Below are 26,928 nucleotides of genomic sequence, written 5' to 3'. Positions count from 1 at the left end.
TGATTTGCAGCAGTAGCAACAATAAAAAAAACAAGCAAATAAATGAAAGCACACATTCATATAACAGACTGCCCTGCATTTTAGGGGTTACAGAAAATATGGGATGAACAGGCTCAGACCCGCTTGAAGAACATCTGAGCCACCACAAAGAACCATACAGCTTCATCATCCCTTCCACTAAGTCTAATTGGACCCCACCCTACATGGGCCAGAACACCCCATTTCCCCACCCCCGTTCCTCAGAAGGACTAAGTTTCCCCAAATCCTTATTTTGTACCATACACCTCTATGACGTGTATCACCTTGTTCATTTGCATAATTAGAAGGTCTGTTTTCAGCCTGCCAGCACTGTCTGATCCCCTGCAATCCCAGAGCCCCCTACACCCGTCAGTCCCTTGAGTCAAACCAGCCGTGTCTTCCTAGTATGCCTGGAATTGTGCATATTGTTTCCGGGAGTTTGGACTTCATCTGAGAGCCTTACCTGGGTCTGTAAGGCTGGCATGACCCAAACTCTGAGACCCCCAAGAGGTCTCCCACCTCTCTACCCTCACTCACTAAATACCAGCCCAGCTGGCCCTTTTCCTGATCTCAAAAGCGCCAGCCACATCCCATTTTGAGATGGACACCCATAGCAGCAAACTGCAGCCAGCTCTTCTGTCCCTTGGTTTTCTCTCCAGTCGAGTTCTCACTTTGATCTCAGACTAAATTAGCAGACACCCTCCAGCCACCTTCTATAGCAGTCTCTTGCTTGGTTTCCTTTGAGCACCTAGCAATGTTTAAAGTTATCCTCTTTGCTTATTTATCTGCTAATTTTCATTCTCCCCTCTAGGAGTTCCATGAGATAAGAGATCTCAGCTATCTTTGATTCCCAAGCATAAAACAGTAGCTTGCATATAGTAATTGTTTAACAAACATTATAGAATGAATGAATGAATCAGTGAATGAATATGGTAATTTCCAAAGGGAATGAATTGGGAATTTAATTTTTCACATGAAGAACTACATAAAACTTTGAAATTGTACTCTGTTTTTCTGGTATCTTTCCTCCCTATCAAGGAGTCAAAGATTCTAGAACTAATTTTCAGTAGAAATTATGGTTCAAAGGGCCATATGCTTTCCACTTCCACCCCATCCCAACCAGCAGCCTCCGCCCATGTGGCTGCCTTTGCGTGATTCACTTATATTTTGCGCTAACAAAGTAGGACTTCGGTAACTACAGCTATAGAAACACAGGTAATAAAGACTTTAAACTTAGGGTCTGAACTTCGCCCATTGGTGAACTAAGTGACCAAGGATGACCTGTAAGTGATATAAAAATCCGGACATAAAGAGGTGTGGTGACCAGAGCTCTGAACTGGTCCCCAGTGACCACACCCCTCTGCAATTTCCTCCCTCAGATCATGGGCAGGACTTGTAACCGCTTTGTAATCATAGAATACAGCACACAGAGGTCACTCCTGGGATTACGTCTTGTGGCAAAGGTGAAGGTATTTTGCAGGTATAATTAAGGTCCCTAATCAGATGGCTTTGAGTTAATCAAGAGGTCACCTTGGGGGTCAGAGACTAAGCAGTTGGACACCCTCTCCTGATGGACTTGAAGAAGCAAGCCCCCGGGAGTGCCACAGCGGCAAGGAAACGATTCTGTCAACCACCAGTGGGCTTGGAGAAGCCCAGCCTCAGACGAGACCCCAGCCCTGTCAACACCGTGGTCATAGCTTCCGAGGTCCTGAGCGGAGGAGCAGCTAAGCCATCTCAGGTTCCGATCCATGGACACTACCAGCTAGTCAACGTGTGTGGTTGAAGCGGCTACCCTGTGGTAATTTGTCAGCTAACAACAGAGAACTAATGCAAGAGTGCTGAGCGACTCCGTGCCATTACAGTGAGAACAATACTTTAACATCACAAACTCACGTGTGCAACAGTGCACCGTTCACAATTCAGCCCCTCCTTCAAGCACCCATCTTGCCCGATGAAGGGAAATGAATATCTGGACTTTCTTCATCATTTTCAAAGGAAAACTCAGGCACCCTAGATCCCCCAATTTCACCCCAGAGCACCCTGATATTTTCAGGGACTGAGGAAGCGTCATAGATGGAGGTGAGCAATGGAGAGGGGGTGGGTGTCCTGTATGTGTCTGGTCCTGATATCCAATCACATGTGGACCTAGGTGTGCCCACCTCCCCATGATGGCATCCCCTGGGGGTGTCCTCTTCTCCGTGGGACATCTAGGCACACCGCCCACCCTGCCTCTCTGACAGCACCCCTGAATCTCTGCACCGAGGTTCACATATGGGAAGAGTGGACCTTCATCTGTGGCCGCAGAGCACCGCCCAGGCCTGCTCTGCCCGCCACACCATCAACCACCCGTGCCCACTGCCCCCGGGCATTGCAGGCCCCTTGGGTCCCCTCCCCAGGCACACTGCCCAGCTACCCATGCCTCCTTTGGGAATGAACGCCCTGTGAGTAGGAGGCAAAGCGTTTCTTGACCTGCTAATCCTCTCTGTTCCTCTTCAGGTCTCTTGTCTTCCTCAGTCAAGAGAGTAATGTTGATCCCTTTATAAGTACAGAAGGAAAAAATAACTTGCTCAAAAAGTGTTTGTAGCTTTACACTAGACCATAACATTGGAACTTTAAGGACAAAAAATGTGATGTATATATTGTCTGGTCCACCAACTGGAGGGGCACAGATGATCACAAGTCTAGTGCTCAGCATCGGGATATAAGTTCATCGGCTAGGTTTGTTCTTCAACAACAAACAAAATGCAGCGGCTCAGTACACAACAGCGTGTCTCTCACTGATGTAACGTCTGCTGTCAGACATTAATCCAATCGTCCTGGTTGCTCACTGTGGTGACTCAGCATACAGGTGGCCTCACCATCCCCAGCGCCTCACAGGAGCCAGCTCGCACCAGCTTACAAAAGCCAACTATTAGCATCTCCTCCCAACTCCATATTCAGAGACAACTCATGAGTAGCTTGAAATTGGCCTTGCTGGGAGTGTTGACACCATGAAATTAGCAAATGTCACCGATCATTTTGATTGTGTTCCCCAGAGGGCTGGTTGTTCAACATTTACCAGCACACCACTGGCCATCAACTTTCAACACGTAGCCTCTGAGGTCACCAGCACAGAGGAAGATGGATCCAGGGGGAAAAACACCAGCTCTTAAAGGATTTGACCTGGAAAAGACACACCATTCTGGTAACGGCCCACTGGCCCCAACTAGTCACATGGCCCTGCCTGACTGCCCAGGATCTGGGGGACACGGGGAAATATGTGGCAAGAAATATTCGGCAAGAAACAGGAGTATCCATCACCCTGTGGAAAAGCAGAGCACAGAGAAAGACCACCAGCTCCTAACAAGAAATTCCATTCCCTCACACCATGGGGAGGTCTGCATGGACTTCTATGGAAGCACAGAGGAAGATGCAAATTATCAAGAGATTTAGAAGCTACATCAGCTATTTAAAAATATAGAAAAAAATAGAGGTTGTTTGTGACAGTTGTTTTAAGAGTTTTAAAGAAATCTCATTTGTACGAAGGATTCGACTTATTTTAGAAGACTGATTACAAAGTGAACGAAGTGGGTGTTCAGAGTTGAATTAACTGTTGGGTACAGCTCAGTGCTGGAGGGAGATAGAATAGAAGCAGGGCACAATAGTGGGCAGTGACCAGAGGAAACTAATGTAAGTCAACTGGTCAAAGAAGACCTCACCATGCTAACCCTTTGTTGGGGAAGCTAGTAAAATAGTCTTGTTCAGACTTCAGAGGCAACAATAGGCCTTTGACTAAACAAAGACCCTGAAAGAGCTACATGCCAAACTGCTAGACTACATGCAGGTCAGCAGAAGCGGTGCAGGGAAGTCTTGGGAACCAAAAGATAAAGAAGGGAGTAAGTCATGAGGCTTCCTGGGCCTTGGGAATCTGGCCAGTTCCCGGGGATCAGTCAACATTCTGAGACTTACAACTAAAGTATCAAAGCATTTACAATAATAGCCAGAGCTGCATATTTGCACACAAGCTGATGATTATCAGTTTGCGGCTTGGCATTAAAAGCAGGACTCCTCTGGGCGGCACTCTGAAGTGTCACCTGTGGGGTGGACGCACCGCCTGGGACCTTCCCAACTGGGACTCCAGATTGCTGTTCAAGGGACTTCCCAGCTGCTGCTTGGATCTGGAAGTAGGTGTCGGCCCAACTTGGTGATGTATGCTCTGTTATATACTCTGTTAATATTCTTATTCCTTTCCTTTTAATGAGTGTAGGTTGAAATTTTAAATCACCTTCTACTAAAGGTTTGATTAAAACTGTTTATTTGTGTGAGACGAGTGGTTTATTTTGCCAGAGAATCCCACGAACCTTAAAACAGAAAGCAGGCTTTCGGCAAAACACCCTCGAGTGGTAGGACAGAGCTAATAGAAAGAAGTTTCATATGCATGAGTGGATAGGTGTTCTACCACAAGTCGTGTCTCTATCGAGTAAATGATGTTATAATAGTTAAAACCATGGGTCTAGCTGGGGTGTCTCCTGTGGTGAGGTTGCAAAGGGGATTCATTGTTTTGTTCAGAGTAGGGATCTGCATCCACAGAGGAGTGGGTAAAGAAGAGGTGGTACATATACCCGATGGAATATTACTCAGCCGTAAAAAGGAATGAAATCATGCCATCTGCAGCAACATGGATGGACCTAGAGATTCTCATACTAAGTGAAGTAAGTCAGAAAGAGAAAGACAAATAGCATATGATATCACTTACATGTGGAATCTAAAAAAATGATACAAATGAACTTATCTACAAAACAGAAACAGACTCACAGACATAGAGAACAGAATTGTCGTTGCCAAGGGGGAGAGGAGGTGGAGGAGGGAGGCAGTGGGAGTTTGGGATTAGCAGGTGCAAACTGTTATATATAGAATGGATGGACAACATGGTCCTACTGTAGAGCACAGGGAACTGTAGTCAATATTCTGTGATAAACCCTAATGGAAAAGAATATGAAAAAGAATATATTTATATGTATATGTATGTATAACTGAATCACTTTGCCCTACAGTAGTAATTAACACAACATTGTAAATCAACTATACTTCAATAAAATAAATTAAAGAAAAAAAAGAGTAGGGACCCAAGTGTATGGGAGGCGCCAGGCTACAGTGGCTGCAAAATGGCCATTGTAATTGGGGATAACTGGGGAGGGGGATAGATTTTGGTGATTGGAAAATGGGAAGTTCAGAAAAGAGAAGGGAAAGTGGAGAACGTACGGTCGTAGGAGAGATAAAGAGGCAAAAGAAAATCAAGTGTTCAGCCCACAGCCCTGCCCTGCAGTGCACGGAAGGGGATGGGGGCACCCTGAAGTCTCGCTGAGTGTAGCTGCGGATGTCCCGGCAGCCTCATGAGGCTGGGCCGGGAAAGAGCGTGAGAAATAAACTGCTGGTGCTCGGGAATCTTCCCGTCACCAACACCAAGGTGGCAGAATGACTTCTACTCAAATACACCAGCTACGGAAATCTCCTCCTGACCAAACATGGGACGTCTGTGTGTTTGCGGAGTCAGGGAAGGACTGAGGTTAAGACTGATCATGTTATCAAATAGGTTTAGTTGTATTATTTACGACTCACTTATTGCGTCATCCAAAATAGATTAAAAGTCTCTCACGGTCTATTTGGTCATTGTTTGCTATTGCTTCTCCACCACTCCGCCGGTGATTAATGTGGCTTCACGATCCTGGGAACATTAGGTGCTTCCTCTCTCCCGGGGCCCAGAACCACGTGCTTCTGTGACCGGGAGGGAACCCAGCGTCCACCTGCCCTCCAGGGTTTTCATGCTTGGATGCTGGTGGCCACCCTCACTGGGCCCTTGACCTGGAAGACCCTTAACCCAGGGGAGGACCCAGGTAGATTTGCCCTAAGGACCCGGCCCTGGTCCCCCTTCGACAAATGAGATATGACTCCTGTAGAATAAACAGCTAAAGAAAGCAAAGTTAAATAATCATGTAAGAGACAGGAACTCTCTCCATCTGCCAAAGAGATGAAAATCAAACAATCTGAAGATATTTTAACTTATCACCCCCCTTGATGGAGTATTTATTGTCATCTCAGCCAGCTCTAAACACTGGGGATACAGTGCTGATCTAAAGCAACTCAGCCTCTGCCCTCTTCGAGCTTACATTTTAAGAGAAAAACAATAAATAAGTGTATTTGTTTGCTAGGGCTGGCATAACAAAGTGTCACAGAGTGGGAGGCTTAAAGAACCGAAACTGATTGTCTCAGAATTCTGGACACCAAAAGTCAGAAATCAACGTATGGGCAGGGCTGGTTTCTCCTGAGGCCTCTCTCCTCAGCTTACAGGTGGCCATCCTCTCCCTGTGCCCTCTGTGTGTGTCAAATGTCCCCTCCTTATAAGGACACCAGTCATATTGGATTAGGGCCCAGCCTTGAGACCTGATTTTTAACCTAATCGTCTCTGTAAAGACCCTATCTCCATATACAATCACCTTCTGACCTCAACATATGAATTTGAGGGGAAAGTGGACACAGCCCATAAAGATGAGTAAATGTATTAATAATATATCGGATGATGATAAATACCAAGCAGAAAGTGAAACTGGGGAAGGAGATTAAAGTGCAATTTTAAATATGCTAGCAAGAGAAGATCTCTCCGATAAGGTGACTGGAAAAAAGAATAGGAACACACCATAGACTTGCAGAAGGACTAGCGATGCAAAGGCAGGAGGTGAGAGTACCCCTGCGGCTTTCAGGGAAGAGGGAGGACCCCGGTGGCCGAGCTGAGCTCCTGGAGTAGGTGACAGTCACGGGCTGCAGTCTGCCTGCACCAGCCAGCGAGAGCCCATCAGTAAGTGTTTTAGGAATTTTGTGTGCAACTTGACACGCCTCGGTAGCTGGGCTCCCCACCCCCCTACCTGGGGAACCAGGTGTAAAACATTCACAGCACAACTGTGGATAAGGCGAGCCTGGTGAGAGGTGATGCCAGAGAAAGGGCTGGAAGGAGGTGCCGAGGGCTGAAAAGCATGGCAAGGACGTGGACTTTTATTCTGCGTGAGATGAAGGATCTCTGGAAGGATATGAGGGGAAAGGGGACAGGACTGAGCTTTGGTTTGAAAAGGATGGCTCTGCAGCCATAGGGGAAACGGACTTCCGGTGGGCAAAGCTGGAAGCAGACAGACCAGCAAGGAGGCTGCTACCAAACGCAGGCGAGAGCTGAGGATGCCTTGGGTGAGCGGTGGAGAGAGGGAGGTGTGGAGAAGAGGCCTGACTCCAGGGGACATCTTTGGACCACAGGGGCACGGGCAGAAGATGCAAGATAGGGAGCAAGAGGAGCCGGGGTGACTTGGAGGCTTTAGTCTGGAGCTGCCAGCAGGAGCGTATGCGAGCCCTCTCGGGAGAAGAGCAGCTTCCTGGCGGTAACGGGAGGTGTGAGATGGGCGTTTGCATAAATACTCCCGAATTTTAGAAGAGAGGTCCGGATACACTCTATTTCAATCACAAGATGCATTGCCTTTAAATGCAGAATAAAACAATGGGACTTTTCATATAAATCAAGATCAGGACATGCTTTGGTGGTTGTGTTTGCAACCATCCATCACTAGAGGGCAGTATAAAGCAATATTTTCCTATTTGAAGCAAATCTGATAAAATGATAAAGATTATTAGGCTACAGGGCTTCCCTGGTGACGCAGTGGTTAAGAACTCGCCTGCCAATGCAGGGGTCACGGGTTTGAGCCCTGGTCCAGGAGGATCCCACATGCCGCGGAACAACTAAGCCCATGTGCCACAACTACTGAGCCTGCGCTCCAGAGCCTGCAAGCCACAACTACTGAAGCCCACGTGCCGCAACTACTGAAGCCCGCACTCCTAGAGCCCGTGCTCCGCAACAAGAGAAGCCACCACAATGAGAAGCCCACGCACCGCAACGACGAGTAGCCCCCGCTCGCCGTAACTAGAGAAAGCCAGCACGCAGCAACGGAGACCCAACACAGCCAAAAATAAATAAATAAAATAAATTTTAAAAAATTTAGGAAAAAAAAAGAATATTAGGCTACAGAGTCAGGTGTTCTAATGCAGACCAGCTTTTCCCATCAGAGGCTGTGTCAGGTGACCCTGGCACTCCCCATCATGGGGTCACTGATGTCCAGCCACCACAAGGAGGGAGATTTGAAAACCGACATGTTTAAAATAAGAGGAAAGGTCATTCTTTACTTGACTTAGACCCATTGTTTACTCACTGTATTTGCCTAAATGGTAAGCAAATAGTCCCTATTTCTTCGTGAGTTAATGTGCGTGTCTGTGAATGCTAAGGAGCTCAAGGCAAGCACAGTCCCTGTGTCCTTGACATGGGCGGGGCGAGGTCCTGGCATTACTGAGGCCCTAACTCACCTTTGGAGCTCTTCCCGCCTGGTTACAGGTTTCTGGAAAGGACAGAAGGGGCGGAGGAGAGGTGACCTTTTTTCCAGGAGAGCTGTCAGCTCAGAGGCCACATGGAGGGGATGAATACCAGGTCACATCACCAAAGGGGAGAGGGATGGGAGGGGGGGACAAGTTAGGGGTGTAGGATCAACAGATACAAGCTCCTAGGTATAAATAGATAAGCAACAAGGATTTATTGTACAGCACAGGGAATTACAGCCACTATCTTGCAATAACTTATAATGGAGTATAATCTGCAAAAATACTGAATCACTATGCTGTACACCTGAAATTATCACAATATTGTAAATCAACTATACTTCAATCAAAAAAAAGAAAGTTCAGCATGAATGAGGAAAGGAAGCAATGAAGGGAGGAAGTCTTACAATTACAGCGTGATTATCATGTGTGGGAGAACTAAAGGATGAGATTGATTTGCCCAGGATCCAGGGTGAGGGCCAATGTCCTGGAAGAGAGAAACCCTGAAAGGCAGGCCCTGTCACCTCCGGCTGCAAGCAGCAACCACAGTCATCACCACGCCCCCTGGTGCCCTGGGACCACCCTCGTGATGAAGGCGAAAGAGAATTGGTTCTCCCAGCCGTGCAGCCCAGACACTAGCACACCCCCTCGGTGACTTGGGAGGGATGTTTTCTCAGGGAACAAGGGAGAAAAACACACAGTGATGCCCTCCATCCAATCTGGGGGTCTCTGTGCCTGGGACCCAATGCCTGTGCTTATACAATGGTATTTAGTTATTCCTCATAGAAGATGCTAACAGCAAAAGATATATGCATTTTTATAGAGAGAAGATATGTCTCTTCATTTTTCTCAAATCCTTGAACGGTCCCAGCAATACTATTAGACAAACACAATGTTTGTTTGTTTGCTTTTTACAAACAATCAAAGACACTGACACTTCTGTTGTGCTCTGGAAGAAACAAAACTTTGTATGCTTGAATATTTTTTCTCAAGATAGAAAAAGGTACAGATTGCTGTAAGTAAAACATTTAAAAGGTGGTGAATGTGGTATCTATGTGCAGGCATATACAGCAGAATGGAAGGAGCAGAAAAGCATATTATTCATTGTTTTAGGGTTTACAGCTTGTGTAATAACAAACTAGTCTAATTGTTTAAAACGTTTTTCGTAGCAGAAAAATATATTCTCAAGTGAAATCTTGCCTGGAACCCCCATGTATGAATTCATAAAAGGTGATGCTGCTTGGACAGTACCAGGGAGGGGCCCGAGTCTCTTGTGTTCAGCTGGTTGTCACCCATCCCCCATCCCACCTGGCTATTGCTGAGGCTCCAGCTTGCAAACTTTTTTTTCCTTAGACACAACATGTATATTTTGGCTAAAAAACACATTTTCTTAATGCCTGCATAATTTTTTTAAATTCATGTTTAATCTTGAAAAATATACAGATTATTTCATAGTGCAAACCATCAGAGCCTGGGAGTAAATGAGAAGTCTTTCTGTTTCCATAAACAGACAGGGATGTCAAGAATTCTACTTCACAGCCGTGGCTCAGCCAACGTATCACAAGCTAGCACCTAAAAGCCACACCCAGCATTCCACTGAGATTCCTCATTTCAGTTTTGCATACCAGTCACTAAGGTTATAAATGAACAACCCATTCTTCTTTCCCAAATCTGTTCACTTCCTGCCAGCATCAGCCTGCCTGCCCTTCTATAGCCCCTCACAACGGGACTCAGCTGCCCCTAGCTGGGTTCATCCTACCACATCCCCATCAATCCTGAAACGTGGTCCCTATCAAGATGCTCCCTTGCCCAGACGTCTTCAGAGTACCTGCCTTCTCCAGGGTAGGGTCCAAACTCCTCTGTCCGTGGACCAGGCTGTCAGTCACATTGCCTGGCCACTCTGAGGTCTCACTAAGGGCCCTCCTGTTTATTTAGACACATCAGCCCAGGTGGAAGGTCAGCAATGTTTCAAAGCCAGAGAAAAAGAGGAGGGGTGTCCCCAGGCTGGGCTGGACCAAGAGAAGTGTTACCCAGTCATATGGGAATGCAGGAAGGAACATGGGTCCTGAAACTCTTCTCAAGGGTCCAAGGTCACTGAGGGCAAAAAAACACAGGGAACCAGCTCCAAGGGCAGACAATGGAAACTGAAGAAGGAGGCCAGAGAGGGGAAGGGAGAAGAGAGGCTTAGCACTGAGCCTGCACCTCAGAGCTGGTGTGGCAGGCTGGTACTAAGACTAGAAATGAGGAACCTAAGCAGGATTCAGCCACTATGGGGGAGAAACGGGTCCAGAAGGAAGGTGATGGAGCACGGGAAAGTGTCCATACAATGCAGTGCATTGCTGGAGCCTGCCTGGAGGGATCTGTTGAGAGGGACCGGGGTGCCCTCAGGCCCCAGAAAAATGTGAGCTGCTCCCACGACCCGGGGGACGTGGCTCTCTAATTGTCGCTCGGCTTCAGATCTTCCCCTGGTACCAAATTTCCATCAGCTTCCTCAGTGTCTAGACCCAATTAAAACCCTCCAGCCTGCATGGAACCACACCAAAGCAACCCTTCTAAGGGCAGAAACTTCCAGCATTCCACAAGCCAGAGATACATGACATATGAAATGCATCACATCAAAGAAGTTAAATTTTATCTCATCAGATGGGATGTTTGCAGAACCATCCCGGATCTAAGCTAGAGCACAGAACTCAGGGTTTATCAACCCAAACACAAGCACTCAGCTCCTGTGAGTATAGGTGTGGAGTAAACGGGGCCAAAGACTGAACCCTGGGGTCCCTCGTCAGAGAACCAGCAGTGAATCAAATGCCTGTGAGGAAATTAATGAAGAGGGGCCTGGAGAGCCGGGAGATGCGGGACTCGGTTCCGTAGACGGTGGGAGCAGAGCACGGGGCAAGAAGTGTCATCACTGTCCTATGGCCAGGGAGGTGAAGGGCACTGAGAATTGGAAACAAAAGCCCCAGGGCCACATGGCTTTCCAGTTTTTGTTTCACGTGTGAATTTTCAGTAGAACAGAGAGGGCTACGTGGCAGGGAGGGCTTGGAGAAGGGAAGGATGCACAGAGATAACTAGTCAGTGTCTGGGGACCACATGTTAAAGATGTCAAGCAACAACAGGAAGGCGCTCAGAGGATGGATGTCCAACAGCCAAGCATCGTCCTGGAAGAGAAAGAGTGTTACACCTGCACGGCAGTGCATGGCCAGCCACGTGTGAGCAGCCTCTCTGGGTTACCTTGCTATCAGAGTGTCTTCTCATTCTGGGTTTCATCCTCAGCTTTTCAAGTAGAAGCTCAATGTTTTCTGGGAGCCCAGCACCGATTTGATCAAGGACAATTTCAGATTCACTAAATTCTCAAGAGCCAGATGTAGAAATCAAGATACCCACTCATGCAGTTATGATGAGTGTGAATCATCAGGAAAGAGCAACTAAATCCACAATGAGATTCCTCTATAAACACATCAGGATGGTTGAAATTTAGAAGACTAACAGTACCATGTACGGGCGAGAATGTGGCTCTCTCAGATTCTGCTGGTGGGAAGGTAAATTGGTACAGCTTCTTGGAAAACTGTCAGCATCATAGCTGAACATATGCCGCCTCTGTGACCCAGCAGTTCTGTTCCCAGATGTAACACTGAGATAAATGCAAGCTCATGTCTCCCCAAACACATATCCTGGGCTGGGCACAGGAGCTTCATTCATAGTAGCCAAAAACTAAAGTCAAGTCAAATGTGAATCAAGCATAGACTAGATAAGCAAACTGTGGTGTATTCACACATCTGAATACTGCAGAGCAGTACAAAGAATGGCTGTTACTTACAACTCTGGATGAGACACACAACTCCACGGTTGAATCTCACAGCAGGAAGAAGCCACACACAAAGAATACATAGTGTTTCCTCTGGAATATTGATAGGGAAGGAACACGGAGAGATTTCCACAATTCTAGAAATGTATCTGTTCTGCATCTTGGCCTACAGTATGCTACCATAGGTACACACATTCACAAAAACTCACGAAGCTGTATATCTAAGAATTGTGCACTTGACAACACGCATGCCGCATAATAAAAATTAAAAGAAAAAAGAAAAGCACTTAATCAGATGGTAAGTAGAATTTGTAGAGTGAAAAAAAGATCTTATTAGATGAATGAGATGGATATTCTCTTTGGAAACAGAATAACAGAGCCCTGAAGAGATGAAGGTGAAAACTCTCTACCACATCAGAAGCTCCTTTTTGGAGAAGCTATTTCTGATCTAGTCTGATGTTCCCACTGCCCAGAAGGGTTTCTGGAACATAGCAGGCACTCAGTAAATATGTCGGTAATTAATAAACAGAATTAATAAACCAAAGCTGATAGAAAGGAGTAACTTAAAGGAATAGCACTTCGAGATTAAGACGTTAGTTGAAACCAATAGTCGAAACAGCAGCAAAATAGTGCCTTGGTAGCTGTCTCTCACTCTCCCCTTCTCTCTTTATATGTTTCTTTACATTTTTAATATTTTAATTTTATTGGAGTATAGTTGATTTACAATGCTGTGTTAGTTTCAGGTGTACAGCAAAGTGATTCAGTTATACATATACACATATTCATACTTTTTTAGATTCTTTTCTCATATAGGTTATCACAGAATATTGGGTAGAGTTCCCTGTGCTATACAGTAGGTCCTTCTTGGTTATCTATCTTATATATAGCAATATATGTATGTTCATAGCAAGCTCCTGATTTATCCCTCCCCCCTATTTTTTAATGACTCTACTCTTTGTGGTAGAATTGAGGCTCATACAATTTGTTTTAATTTTTATAAATCTGATACGTTTGGGAAACCTCGCAAACTGAGTTTTAATTCAATTAGGAAATTCCTGGACTTTTGCCAAAATTGGCAATTCCAAAATGAACACTGGTAAACTGAAACTTCCGTGCCTGATGGATAAAGGCTGCTTTGTCAAACGTCTCCACCTCAGTGAAACCTGCCTAACAGGTAAAGGGTGGAAACTTGGATGGCAAACACTTGCAAGTTGCCAGTTTCAGGCTGTTACAGAAAATGGTTATTGAAGCCAGTAGAGGTGGAACAGATTCCAACGTGAGCTTTCCCACATGCTGCTACTTGGGGGAAAAACATCTCATCCAATGACAGTGCAATCCAGTAGGCTGTGAAGTGTTGCTTTATGAACTGAACTACTGCCCTGCCATAGGCAAAAGCCATTTCTAAATTTTATCTTCATTTTTTATCTTCTTTGGCTTCGGATTCCAATTGTAAAAACGTGGGGAACACACTTATCCAGTCCACTCAGGAATAACAGGGACACCATCATACAAGGCAGAGAAGTAGGGTTACAGATGGGTCTTGTCTCACGGCACTAGCATGAGAGAAGCATGAGCATCCTTTAGTGGCTGCCTGAAGTGGACACACCCAGGCTCAGAGCAAATCTTTGCGCAGTGGATGCGTGCTCTCCACAGGAGCAGCGGGGCTAAGGACACCACCTCTAGTGCAAAGAGGACCCGCCTAGACTCAGGTAGCATCATGGCTCAGATGAGGGAGGTGGGTGGGCAGGTGTGTGGCCTCACCAGGTTTTTTCTCCACCCTACACTCATCTCAGTTCAGGGTCTTATGATCATCCTTTGAGTGGAAAGTTGTATGTGTGTGAACTCAGCACTGATTTGTTTCAGGAAATGATTCCTTAAACGATGAAGTATTTTGCTCCTGTTAGAAAGCTTCCATACAAAACAAACCAGAACCAGAAAAATGGAGTCAGAGGCAGTTGATGGTTCTGTGAGCAAAGGCCACGACGTTGACATGGCCCGAGGCCACCATTTCTCCTGGGATCTTGAGCCCACTGGTCAGGACCCTTGCCATCTCCACGTGGAGCTGGAGAAATCTGGCCAAATCTGACCTGTGGCATTCCTTTTCTAGACCCTATGAAGCGCACGCATGCTGCTTGTATTAACCCTTTCCACACAGGTGGGAGAGGCCCCAGACTCTGGCACATTCAGACGTGTCCAGTCCTGCAGGCAGTTTCGGCAGACACTTGGGTTCACCATTATGCGTTGTTTTTACTTGCTGAACCATCAGAATCTAATTTGCATGCTCTCAGGAGCATCTCACAAACAGCACCCTCTTTACTGCCCACTATTTCTGGTCTAGGCTGCCACTAACTTGCTAGGTGACCTCGGACAAGTCGATTTACCTTTTTTGGACCAAAGCTATGGAATCTATAAAATTTTAGCATATAGGCGAGATTTGGATACCATGTTTTCTGAGCTTACCTACAAACTGCAATCAGTGATTTCAAGAAGAAAGGAGCCTAAACCTTGTGCATTCAGGTACAGTGGAGCTGAGGTCTGCATGGAGACCCCTGGAATTGTGGCCAATCCTCTTCTTCAGACAATTCCCTGTGAGCGTTCGGCTCAGACACACCTCAGCTCAGGTACATTGCACATGAGGACATATATATCTTGCCCCACAAAGGTTCCTTAGAGCAGTTTGGCAATTCACAGTTTACAAAACTTACTGCTTCCTAACGGTTATATATGGAATTCATTAGTATTGATTTCCATTTCACAGACCGGGAGAAAAAGGAACCTCAGGAGTTGGAGTGATGTGCCCTAGTTTCTGTCTCTGATAATTACAAGCTGTGTGTCAAACCAGGAGATTTCAGACCTCCAGCCAGTGCTTTTGCCTGGTAATCAGAGTGCCTGTCCTTAAGTTCTAGTTGCCTGGGCACAATTTACAGGCGATGAAGCCCAATGCATTCAGGTACCAGTCTGCCTTAAATCGTATTAATGGTATGTACAGCAAACACCATTTAAACACCAAAAGATACGAATTGCAGCTTACTGTACCTTCCGCATGTGTAACACACAAGTGGGGCTGCCCTGTCCTCGGGAGAGGTTTGCTCCTGGACAAGGAATTCCTGCCCAGGTCTCCAAGCATCGCAAGTTTCCTGAAGGGAAAGGATGCCAGGGCAAACCTAACACCGGAGATCCCATCCATTCTTCCCCATGAATTGAAACCCAACGCCTGTCTCATCACCCACACCCCACGATCCTTTTCCTTATTTGGGAGGCGCTATCACAGCTCAGGCTGAAACGTGAGCACGTGGCCACTGGACAGGCTGTATTGTGTGTCATGGGAACATCAGATCCAGAAAGCGACCCTCGGTGCTGTATGCCCGCTGTTCTGTGGGCTCAATGGGAAACTCTGACGGGAGGCTGCCGACCTGGTGGAGTTTCAGGGTCCACGTTTGTGGTCATGGGAACAGGGAACGGGTGGTGTTGCAAAGCAGTTATAGCTGAATCATTCAAGAAGCACGAGAGGACATGTTTTTCTCTTTTTCCTTTTAACATCAATGTAAACCAACTGGTTAATTAATAACTACTTCCATCCAATCAAATCTATTCCTCTTTTCTTTGGAAATGTGCCTAAATGCACATGTGTAAGAGGAATGGAGTTTAATGACCAGAGAAGCCAGAGATCCTATGTCCCCTTATCTTCTCCAATTGCCTTCCACCAAAAGGAAGAGGGAGACAACTTATAAATGTGCCCATTCACAAATACGTGTCTAAAATAAAAACTGAATGTAAAGATTCGTGATGGAGCACACTTTTAGTGAAATAACTGGAAGAAACACACATTTTCTTAAGACTATACTTTGAAAAGAATATGCAATCACAAGACCCCACTGGTAACAACCGCAAGATATAACTTCTTATTCTGTAATGGGAAGTGATTGCCCACGTCAGGAATTAGTGGGGCTGAAGCGGGAAAATCTTCCAACGTCTGTAAAGAGCTGAGGACAGAAGCTGGGAAACGAGACAGAGGTCAGTGACTGTCACCTGTATGACTTTTTACCTTTTGCTTCCAAGTCAAAATATCTGCTTATATTTTCAGTTATTCATATTTCTTAGGAAAATATTATATTCACATAGTAATTCATGTATAGGAGAACAAAGAATACATATGTTCTAACCAAGTCTCTATTATAACTTTATTTTTCAAATTATGCTGCCCATCAAGAGTCTTTGCATCTGATTGACCAGCTATGTGAAGGAAGCCAAAATGTCTGTCTCTGATATATTTAGCATAAGACAAGGAATTTTTTGTGTCTTTTATTGCAGGTACCTTAATTTACCAACATAATCATCAGTATGAACAATACATGTAATCCCAGGGTGAGTCCCTGATAGTGATGTTTTTATTAGCCCATTTTACAGATGGGACCTGAAGCCACGTGAGTGCCTTGCTCAGGCATCCAGGTGATGGGAGCCTTTTATTCACACACACCACCTGCACACACGTGCCCCCGGCTGGGTACAGCCTCACCCTGGAAGTTACACTCAACTGTGCAATCGTTCTATCTAAGATTAATATTTTAGAGGAAAACTATTAATTTGGGGATTCTGCATCATTGACAAGTATCTCCAACTACAGTCACCTTCTCTGCCATGGAGCATGCACCCGTGTGAACGATGGAATGAATGAACTTCCAAATAATTGAACCAGAGATGGGAAAGGAATCCTGCTTGTTTCTTCAATGTGATCACTGGAAAATGTCTCTAAACTACACTCATCACCTTTGTTCCTTCACTGAGAAATGAAGAAGGCTGAATCTTCATTGATATGTTCAAGTAATTTTTAAATAACTTTAATTTTGTAAAAAAAAAAAAAGATACATAGGCATAATATAGATATCCAACAGGACAATAATTTTTAAAAGTTTAAAATCACCACAAATCTCGCTGTCAGAAGTAAACACTCTCAACATTAACTCTTTTAAATCTCTCCGTGTGTGTGTGTGTATACACACGTAGGTAGGTAGGTAAATATATATATAAAGTTACACAAATAGGATCATGCTGTCAACTATAAACTGACACTTTCCATCTACCTCTACAAGGATTAAATCCTGTGCTGCTACAGCTGCTGACTTTCAACACCCCCTGAAAGGAGGTCAGGGTGGAGAGCAGAAATGAGGCACTCTGTGCTCTGGGAAAAACTGGCAGAACACATCTTCAGCGAGTTAGATATTTTCTGGAGCTGATTTTATGAGCCCAATTCTTGCACCTCCTCATATCTAGAAAAGCACTAAAATGCTTCATGGTGACGACGGCTCCTCATGACTAGCAGTGACCTTCACGAGACTAGCAGAAACCTTCTGCAAAAAATATGTGCTTGATTGCATGTACTCCCCCTTCACCAAAATCACATGTTTACTGACCTTCTCCCCTGCCTCTTTGGAGCAGTTTCTCAGAGCTATCTGAGATGCTATCTCCCGGGCTATAGTCCTCATTTTACCCCAAATAAAACTTAACTCACAACTCTCACCTTCTACATTATTTTAAGGCGACAATGCTCTTCCAAGTTATTAGAGAGGCATAATAGATATAATATTATAATATAATATCATTAAAATAATTCAATGAAAGAATTCTGTATGCAAAAAGCCTTATTAAATGGCCAGGTATTGATCATATTTCAATGCTAACAGATTATTTCACCTTGGATTCTAATGGCATGTGCAAATTCTCTAATGGAAATCTATTGCTAAGGCCATAATAACATAATACAACCATTCCAATCTGCAGCTGCCTGTTTGAAGTTGGTTGGAAGTTATATGAGATATTAAAGATTTATCAAAGTGCAGATGTTAAACTAAAAAGGAATAACCTAATATTCTTTAAAAACATCCAAATAGCATAACTGACTAGTGTTAATGAGTTTAAAATACCAGCCTTTGCTGTTTATGAAAGGTCTACATCAGGCTCCAAGTATGCCTTGTTTCATTCGTACTGATATTTCATAGCAAGAAAGCTTTCTTTTAGAAGTAGAAGCAGCCTAAGTCCTACATGAAGCCTCCCGACTCCCTTTTCTAGTTTTTCTCTCCTTTTATTAAGAGTAGGAAAACTTTGTTTTTATTTTAATTAATTTCCACTCTTTTCAGTGGAGACTATATGGAGAGGGAACCTGGCACATTTTTTTTTTTTTTGCATTCTTCCAGCTCAGGAGGTCAGGAAGAGGGAGAGGGAGGGCTGGAGATTGCAAACTATGGAATTATTGCAAAATATGGAAATGCCAATTATGGACAGCTCCTTTGTCAACCTAATGACAGTTGGCACCTTTTTTGTATTTCCATCTAAATAGATCGAAACTTGGGGAATGGGCTTTACATGTGAAACAGATACAAGAGAACTGTGGGTTCTGAGCGCCTCAGGTGCACAGCGCAGGGACCACTGTTTTAGCCCCGGGGTTGGAGCCCCGCCTCCTCACTTGAGGCTCTTCTCCCTTGAGACAGTACTGATCCCCATCCCACCCGGTGAACGGCACCGAGGATGGTAACCAGCTTGCAGGTCTGGCATCCCCTGGACTATCAACACCTGTCAGATGGCAGGGCACCTGGAAACAAGTAGCTTTTGTAGGTGGGCCCTGCCCCACAGCTGCCATCCACATTCTGTCATTTCTCCCCACAGAAAGCAGGAGAGAAGAGGACGCTCAGATGTAATCATACAACCAGGCAAAGGGTTTCTTTTCAAGGTGAGAGGGCATCATCTCCATGGCCAGCAAGGGCAGGACACGTCACCAGATGGCGAGCCCAGGGCAGAGGCTTGGGGAGGAAGACCATCAGGAAGGTTTCTTTCTTCCACCTGGTTTACTGGAGCTTGACAGTCGCTCCCTCTGCCCTGTCAGTGGGAGTGGTGATGTTTATCATCAGGCGCTTTTGTACCAACTGGTTTCCAGATGACATCTGATAGCTCTGACCTCAGACGCTGCTGTTCAGTGAAGTACAGAAGAAGTCAGCTGCTGATTTGACTATTCTGTCAGACTCTGAGAAAACATTTATATTTTACACTGGCCCAAAAAGCTAATGATGCTTTGTTTTCCTGCTTCTGGATTGTTCCTCTCTACGAGTTTACATGGGTCAGCATTACACCTTCAGAGAACTGACAACAGAACCAAATCACACACGCACAAAGGCCTACGATCTTAGGGTATAATCTTCGGGCCATGTCAGACCACATTTCTGCCTTGCCAGAAAGATCAGAATTGATCTTCATTTCAAAAGTCTTTCTGGGGGAACCTCCATTCCCTACTTCAGCAACTTTTTTTTTTAATTTAATTTTATTTATTTTTTTATACAGCAGGTTCTTATTAGTCATCCATTTTATGCACGTCAGTGTATACATGTCAATCCCAGTCTCCCAATTCATCCCAGCACCCCCCACCCCCCACCGCTTTCCCCTCTTAGTGTCCATATGTTTGTTCTCTACATCTGTGTCTCTATTTCTGCCCTGCAAACTGGTTCATCTGTACCATTTTACTAGGTTCCACATATATGCATTAATATATGATATTTGATTTTCTCTTTCTGACTTACTTCACTCTGTATGACAGTCTCTAGATCCATCCACGTCTCTACAAATGACCCAATTTCGTTCCTTTTTATGGCTGAGTAATATTCCATTGTATATATGTACCACATCTTCTTTATCCATTCGTCTGTCGATGGGCATTTAGGTTGCTTCCATGACCTGGCTATTGTAAATAGTGCTGCAATGAACATTGGGGTGCATGTGTCTTTTGGAATTATGGTTTTCTCTGGGTATATGCCCAGTAGTGGGATTGCTGGGTCATATGGTAATTCTATTTTTAGTTTTTTAAGGAACCTCCATACTGTTCTCCATAGTGACTGTTTCAATTTACATTCCCACCAACAGTGCAAGAGGGTTCTCTTTTCTCCACACCCTCTCCAACGTTTGTTGTTTGTAGATTTTCTGATGATGCCCATTCAAACTGGTGTGAAGTGATACCTCATTGTAGTTTTGATTTGCATTTCTCTAATAATTAGTGATGTTGAGCAGCTTTTCATGTGCTTCTTGGCCATCTGTATGTCTTCTTTGGAGAAATGTCTATTTAGGTCTTCTGCCCATTTTTGGATTGGGTTGTTTGTTTTTTTAATATTGAGCTGCATGAGCTGTTTATATATTTTGGAGATTAATCCTTTGTCCATTGATTTGTTTGCAAATATTTTCTCCCATTCTAAGGGTTGTCTTTTCGTCTTGTTTGTAGTTTCCTTTGCTTTGCAAAAGCTTTTAAGTTTCATTATGTCCCATTTGTTTATTTTTGTTTTTATTTCCATTACTCTAGGAGGTAGATCAAAAAGGATCTTGCTGCGATTTATGTCAAAGAGTGTTCTTCCTATGTTTTCCTCTAAGAGTTTTATAGTCTCCAGTCTTACATTTAGGTCTCTAATCCATTATGAGTTTGTTTTTGTGTATGGTGTTAGGGAGTGTTCTAATTTCATTCTTTCACATGTAGCTGTCCCATTTTCCCAGCACCACTTATTGAAGAGACTGTCTTTCCTCCATTGTATATCCTTGCCTCCTTTGTCATAGATTAGTTGACCATAGGTGCATGGGTTTATCGCTGGGCTTTCTATCCTGTTCCATTGATCTATATTTCTGTTTTTGTGCCAGTACCATATTGTCTTGATTACTGTAGCTTTGTAGTATAGTCTGAAGTCAGGGAGTCTGATTCCTACAGCTCTGTTTTTTTCCCTCAAGACTGCTTTGGCTATTCAGGGTCTTTTGTATCTCCATATAAATTTTAAGACTTTTTGTTCTAGTTCTGTAAAAAATGCCACTGGTAATTTGATAGGGATTGCACTGAATCTGTACATTGCTTTGTGTAGTATAGACATTTTCACAATATTGATTCTTCCTAGCAAGTTTTACAGTTGGGAAATCAGTGAAAATTCTCCACTGTGTTCTGAGTCAAAGCTTTTCTGGTCTCTAAGCTAACCAAATCCAGTTGGTTAATGATTTTGGTGGTTTTCTCCTCATTCATAGGCTAAGAAGTGCTTTAGTCTAACCATTGGCTAAGAAGGATTTTTGAAAGGGTAAACTTTGTGCTCTGTGAATTAGAGCACAATAAAAAAGTACAGAAGAGGAACCCCCCCGTACACACACCTAATTAATACATATGAAAATATGTACTTATATAAATATGTAAGTATATAAAATCTCCTCTATACACACACACTACTTATTTACTTCCTTGTTTTCTAGTTTATTTGGCTTTCAAAGGAAATATAATGAATATAATAAAGATGGCCTCATAGCCACGGCAAGACTTTTTGTTCTCTTACATGTCATAACCCCCATCTGCAGCTCTCTCTACTTACCCTGCCTGAGTTCTGCATGTTCTGTATTTATAATTCACTTTTTATTTATATTGGCATTTACTTCCCATGACGCTAAAGAATTCACTGATTTATTTTGTTCGCTTCTGATATTTATCTTCCACGGTACTGTTATCCAAACAAACTTGAGTCTGCTTGCCTGCATGCAGTAAAGCCAAGACACTGACCCTGGGTTGTGGTGAAGGAAAGTGCAGGGTTCATTGCAGGCGCCCAGCAAAGAGTCCAGGGCAGCTAGTGCTTCAAAGGCCCAAGCTCCCTGATTAGTTTCAGGGAGGCATTTTAAAGGCCGGGTGAGGGAGGGAAGTAAGTGATCAGCTTGTGCACAATTCTCTGAGTGGTTGATGGTGGGGTAACAGGGCAGGGTCACAGGAGTTAACATTATCAGTCCTCAGTCTCTGGTAGGTCTAGGGCTACACCTTCGTGGTCATCAAGTAGTTGATTTCTTCCATTTGCTGGGGGTTCTAGTGTCTGTAAAAGAACTCAAAGATATTGTCATGTATATACCTTGAGGAGGAACCAGGACCCTGCTTTAATCACTGCATGATTGTTTCTCCTCTGTCTTTCCTTTGTTTCTACGTCCCCTCCCTTCCCTGATTAGCAACTGTTTGAATCTGCCCTTTGGAATTCAGGGAAGGTCTAGGAGGCCAAAGCCTTTTTCCTGCAAACAAAAAACAGTGGACACAGAAAGCCTCTTGCACCCAGGAGGGCCTCACGGGATCCTGCTCTGTGTCAGTATTATTGATACAAAATCGTGCCCTCGTGCTCAGTACCTCTTGGTTATGTAACCACTCACAAGAAGGGCAGCTCAGTCTGTACCCCTCCTGGACTAATCTTGAGAGGCATGCTGTCCTCTGTCAAGTCGCCACACCTTGCCCCATCCCCCTCCGTTCAGCCCCATCACGTCCCAAAGTCCGAGCACCTGGGCACAGCTGTGAAGAACCATCACGTCTGGGATGCTGGGCACACAGCACCAGCTCTCCTGGGCTCCCATCTTTGCTGTGCTCTGGTCTTTGTCCCAGTCAGTTGACAAACTGCCGAAGAACAGGTTGTATTTTGTACTTTCTTTATAGTTCTCTCTTTCTCTAAGACTCTCCTCTACCCATGGAATCTAATCAATGAACGTGGCCACAATTTGCCAAGGTCAGTTTAAATTGTAACCCTCTCTTCTGGGGCCCTGTTTGTCCCCGCCAGCTCTGTATCAGCTACACAGGTACAAAGCATGTTTTTCCATTCCATCTCACCCAGGTCATTGATAAAGATGTTAAACAATACTGGGCCCAGACCCAACCACGGAAGAACAGCTGTTCTGTGCTCCAGGCATCACTGATCCGTTGATAGCCACTCTGGGTACACTGCGACCAGTTGTACTGTGATGCTTGCAATGCATTTTTTTCCCTTGCGACCCGACATGGCTATCTGGAAAGAACTGCTTGTTCAAGGGACTTCAGAAGTGAGATCCAAGCACGAGTGTGATATAGGTCAATATTTAACGGAACATTCAATAATTTGCCACGTGAAAGAAAAGAGCGATAAGCTTTCATTCATGTGTCTTACACATAAGAGAAAATATGGCCATTACTTGCCCAGCAAGGGTGGAGTGCCAAACAGCCCAATCTTTCCTCTGCGCTATGAACAATCCCAGGCTTAGTCACCAGTTATTTGCGACATGCACATTGTGACTTTGAAGGCCAGGGCGGAACTGACAGCTTTCACTCACAGATCCTTCACTTTACAGCAGTTTTTGTAGTTGGTACTGCTCACCATCAAGCCGCTCATAATTCAAATTGCCTGGCTCAGTGGCATCTTTCCCATTTTAACTCCACCTTAAAATAACACCAGATGCCAACAGAACACAAGGCTCGGTGGAGAGAGTTAGGTCCTGGGAGTAAGGATCGTCTAAACAATGTCAGCCAGAGTTTGACTTTTACTTTATGATTGACTCTGAGTCGCATAGTGGGATGAGCTCTGCCCGTGGTAGATTCACCCTTTCTTGGAGACGTCCAGTGCCGAGAAGGCTCACACACTCCCCAGGAGCCCTCCCCATGGAAAAGCCCATCAGCAGTGCCACCTCCTTCACCCAGAGCTGCCTAGTTGGCCAGGCGTGGGCTCAGGTCCCAACAGCATCCCTGCTAACCGTGTGAACTCCAACAGTGTTTCAACACCCCGGTTTTCTCATCTGTAAAAAGCGAGTAAATCATTACTTCCTGGAATGGAGTTGAGGATCTTGAGTAAAGTTAATATGATTTCAAAAATGCTTAGAATGTCATCTGTCACGTATTCATCAGTCAGCTTAAAAATTCCAGAAGTGTGTGGTATTCTTGTGAAAAATGCCTTCATCTAGTTAGGAGAAAACATCAGACAAACCTGAACTGAGAAACATTCTACCAAAAAAAAATTATAATGATACTGAAGAGCTGCCCCATTGGAGGGGACTACAGTGACAGATGCGGTGTGGGAAGCGGATTGGCTCCTGTGATAGGAAAAGGGCATCAGTGGAAGAATGGTAAATTTCAACAGAAGTCTGCAGTTGAGTTGATAGAGTGCGCCAGTGTCAGTTTCCCGGTTTTGATCATGGTGCCATTTTTATATTACATGTTAACCACACAAAACTCTCTGTGCTGTTTTTGTTTTGTTCCTCTACGTTTTAAAGTATTTGAAAACATTTCAAAATGTTATTTTTCAATGTAAAATAATCTTAAAGTTCTAATCAGTTTTTGTAATCTGCATTTATTTTTTAGTGTAACTTATTCACCCTTATTGTTCTTGAGACCTCCTTTTACATTTTCATCATTTTAAACACAAACATTTTTAGAGAGGGCTGCATGGGAGAGGAGGCCTGAGTGCTGAGCTCGTTTTGCCCAGAGCAGGTCACCGTGGCCCGGGCGGGCAAGAATGACTCCGGCGCCTATGGAGTTAGCTGAGCGCAAAAGGGAGGCTGGCCAGGGTGTCCAGGGTTCAGAGGACACGCGGCCTGGAGCGGAGAGCCTGCTACTTTTTAACTGCAGACACTGGGCTTGCTTTCCCGTCCCAGCCCCCCTCCCCCCCACTTCTGATTGGCCACGTGAGTTACACCGAGCATCCTATACCTGCAAGTGTCAGAACAGGGAGACCAGGTAGATGGAGACGAGGCAGCACCGAGGCATCAGGTGGGTCATCGGGGGATGGAGGTGGGGCGGCCAGCCCGCTTTGCTCGCATCTCTTCACTCACTCCCCGCCTCGGGCTGCGTTCCCCCTCTTCCACCTCATCCCTGGCTCTGGAGAGGTGGCTTTTTAGCTCCATCATCTTGGGCACCTCGATTCTACTTCTCTGCCAATTCCTTGGCCTCACAATTCCATTTTCCAGAGGTTTACACAACTTGGGCTTTTTTCCTCTAGAAACCAGCTTCCGGAACCTACTCTTGGCTCCACTGGTGGGTCCTGGGCGTCTGATATGCTGGGTGGCTCACCCACTGCCCCGGCTCCTGCCCCCCCGCCCCTGCCACTGTCCTCCTTGGGGCAGCCCCGCCCCCTTCACAGCCCTCCAGAGCCCAGCTCTGCCAGAGCATCTTCCATTTCTTAGGGAGGCCAGACAGAAGCTTACTTTCTTTCTGTCCTCTGTGGCAAAATTAAAAAGGAACTTGTAGATTTGTCCTACAACGCAGCGTGGACTCCTAAGGTTGCATTTAGCTCCAGATCTAAAATCCGTTGTGAATGTGTGCCTCAGTGTGAGACTAGCCATTGGTCAAGAAATGATCCAGTCAAGATGCCCCAGGCTGTTTTGGGGCCTGTAGCCCTAAGTGACCATTAGAATTCCTAAAAAGGGCTTTCTTTGCGTTAGGGCAGCAGGATGTGGATACTTTCCTTTGTCTCCCCTTGCTTTCCACAGTCCCTGACATGTAATGGCATTTGTGGTACATTTTTACTGAATGAGCAGAGAAGATGCCAGAAAAGAGCTCCTGAATGTATTGTTTGAGCCCGTGGCCAGGCAGCACAAATGTGCTGGTTCCTACAAAAGGCAGTGAACATGGGACGTCTCTGGCCGATTAAGTCAGGTATAAAGCCTGGGGCTTCTGCAAAGAAAATGTGAAGGAGTACCAGAGCAGGACACAGATTTCAGGAATTCCAGAAGGAGGCTGTGGTAAAAGCCAATCGAGTCTCCTGAGTTGGAGTGGAAACATTTTCCCCCAAGTATCCTCTTGCTTAGCTCCGTCCATCAGAGACGGCTGGGACAATCACAGGGCAGAGAACGTGGCCATCGTTTCTATGTCCCTGCCCCAGAATCACCCCCGGACCTCAAGCTTACAGGCCCCCTCCATTGGCAGGTTGGAGTTAGGGTTAGGGTTGGACGCTTCCACTTCTGTCTCTCCAGCCTCCACATTGCCACTAAGGTCCACTCAGAGCCACTGGAGTGGAGGTCACTGTCAGCCTGGGGCTCCCCACAGATGTGCTTACTCCATGCACAGTTTCTGAGCTCCGACTTCTAGAGCCACTTGGGATAAACCCTCTGCAGAACAAGGCCCAAGTTCTTAGAGGCAACAACAGGCATCCCGCAGAAAAGCAGGCATACCCCCTCAGTTTACGTCCGAAGCATTTCACGTCTCTCCTCCTTAAAGCACTTTCTCTGTGTTCCCATGGAAACACTGAGAGGTCAGTGGCGATGCCTCCATCCTCTTAATTCAAAACCTTCATTCTGGTGTCTCCAGACCTGACCGCCTCCAAATGTCTTCCCTATCTCCCGGGGAAGACCAGGGATGCAGGGGATCTGAAGGCATGTGTAGGGTGGCCTTCCCTCTGGGCCCCGTGCTTGCACAGCCGCCCTCAGCTAGACTTCGATGGGACATAGGGAGTGTACCAACATCCCACAGGGCTGAGGGCTGAGGTACAGGGCACACCAAAAGGCCGTGTGTCTGTAGTAAGGACACAGCCAGGGGGAGACCTAAACGGACACTTCAGCCATGAGCATCACCCACAAAGCATCCTCCTGAGACCAAGAGAAGGGCACGTCATGTAAGCCTCCGCAAAGAGACCTGCCAAGTGTTTCCTCGAGGGACGCATGGGTTGATGCTGCCTAGCTCGCTGCCATCCTTCTGGAGACACAGATAGGCAGGTGATCCCCAGATATCACAGGGAGAGCAGCTGGGAAGGGGCAGCCCATGGAGCGAGCCCCTGGGAACAGGCACTGCTGGGAACGGGCACACGTGGTCCTGAGTTGAGGTTGAGCCCCAGCCGCGCAGGGTGACAGGAGCAGAGGGGTGGCAAGGTGTGGCAGGCTGGCTGAGACCCTCCAGGGAATGAGGCGGGCCGCGTGTGAGCTAAACCAGACCACCAAGTTGCTGTCTTCCCTGGGCGCCAAGG

This window comes from Eubalaena glacialis, chromosome 8 (assembly GCF_028564815.1).
Source record: "Eubalaena glacialis isolate mEubGla1 chromosome 8, mEubGla1.1.hap2.+ XY, whole genome shotgun sequence".
Classification (NCBI taxonomy): domain Eukaryota; kingdom Metazoa; phylum Chordata; class Mammalia; order Artiodactyla; family Balaenidae; genus Eubalaena; species Eubalaena glacialis.
This window is presented reverse-complemented; position numbering follows the sequence as displayed.